Source organism: Tachyglossus aculeatus, chromosome 3 (assembly GCF_015852505.1).
Source record: "Tachyglossus aculeatus isolate mTacAcu1 chromosome 3, mTacAcu1.pri, whole genome shotgun sequence".
Taxonomy (NCBI): domain Eukaryota; kingdom Metazoa; phylum Chordata; class Mammalia; order Monotremata; family Tachyglossidae; genus Tachyglossus; species Tachyglossus aculeatus.
Window position 1 is genome coordinate 57,562,965 of NC_052068.1, and position 1,764 is coordinate 57,564,728.

General features: G+C 41.2%; 1 non-coding gene across 1 annotated transcript; it reads right to left on the reverse strand.

Moving 5' to 3' along the window:
- Window positions 1-1,626: 1,626 nt before the first annotated feature.
- Window positions 1,627-1,764, reverse strand: LOC119926260. Its single transcript, XR_005450148.1, has one exon. It is a non-coding gene; the product is annotated as a small nucleolar RNA SNORA7 (small nucleolar RNA).

Sequence of the window (1,764 nt, forward strand, 5' to 3'; positions counted from 1 at the left end):
TCTTCAAGTGTTTGTAGTGTTACTGGAAAGAGGATAGTGGCCAACTGTTTTCATTACACAAAATAAGCTTACTTTTGAGCAGTCTGTACGGAGTACACAAATGTTCTCTTCCCGTTTTTAGCTTTTTGAAATTTTGAGTAAGCAGCTCATGAGAGCACCTTTAAAGTCCTAGAAATCAGCAAAAAGAGGAATTTGTGTACAGCTATGTATAGGTAATACACCACTGTGCTTAAGTGTCTTAATTTGATAGATGACTTTTGTCATCAACAATTAATTGACAAGTCCTGCTACCAATGTACTGGCAAAAGAAGCTCTAGTGAAAGTTCGTAAAATAAAATAGGGCTGAAATTTGGGCACAGGCCCAAAGAGGATAGGAAACAATATTGTACAAGGTATTTTAATGAAAAATGTGAATAGAAGTATAGCCTTCAGCCTTCCAGAGGGCCAACCTCTGCTCTTGTCATGTCTCATCAGTGGTTGACTCTATTAATTCCAGTTTCTTGGGAATTAGAAACCAAATCCGATGGTTTAGTTAATTATCACCAAGAGTATTTACTGAGCACTTACCAGGTACAGAACACCATGCTGGGTACTTGGGAACATAGAAGAAAAAAAACCAAAGCAAACATGTCCCTGCCCTCCAATTTATAATCTAATGGGAACAGGAAGGTATGGATTACAAGAATGCAACAGGAATAGATAAGAACATATCTATGTAATGAAAATGAAAGCAGACAAAAAAGCAGATATTTTTAAGAGGCTAAGGGTTGTTCATTCATTCATTCATTCAATCGTATTTATTGAGCGCTTACTGTGTTGAACACTGTACTAAGCACTTGGGAAGTACAAGTTGGCAACATATAGAAACGGTCCCTACCCAACAGTGGGCTCACAGTCTAGAAATCTAGGTTGTTGATAAGACTGACAGATCTAGGGAAGAGGGAATTAGCCAAGGAATGCCTCTTGGAGGAGATGTCTTTATAGAAGACTTCAGAAAGTAGAGAGGGATATGGTTTGGGAAGATTTGAGGAGGGAGGGAGTTCATTCACTGCAAGGGGAAGTGGAATGTACAATTGAGAACGAGGTACAGTTGGGTGGTTTGCTTGGGAGGAGATAAAAATACAGATTGGGTAGATCAGATGAAGGCAGTGGAAAGATAACAGTGGTCAGAAATTTTCATTTGATGTGGAGAGACATACAGAGTCATCCTCAAACAGAAGAAAGGTCATGTCAGGGCAGTGTCAACTGGGACAGATGCTAGATTCGTCATTATCAATCAATCAAAGGTAAATATTGAGTACGTACTGTGTGCAGAGCATTGTACTAAGTGCTTAGGAAAGTACATTAGAACTTAATTGGTAGCCATATTCCCTGCCCAAAACAAGCTTACAGTCTAGAGGGGTCTTGTCTTGTGCTGTCAAGTCATTTCTGACCCATAGAGACTCCATGGACATATCTCTCCCAGAGTGCCCCGCCTCCAACTGTAATCATTCTGGTGGTGGATCCTAGAGTTTTCTTTGTAGAAATATGGGAGTAGTTTATCATTGCCTTCTTCTGTATATTAAATTTGAGTCTCTGCCCTCTATTCTCTCCCGTGGCTCTGCTGCCCAGCTCAGGTGAATTTGCACTTGTAGCAGGTTGCCTTCCACATGCTAGCCACTGGCCAAGCTAGGAATGAAATGGGTAGGCCTCTGCTTGACTCTTCCTCCCGTAGCCGAGACCGGTAGAGTACTGGAAACTCTCCAGTTGTGATCCTGAGAGGAG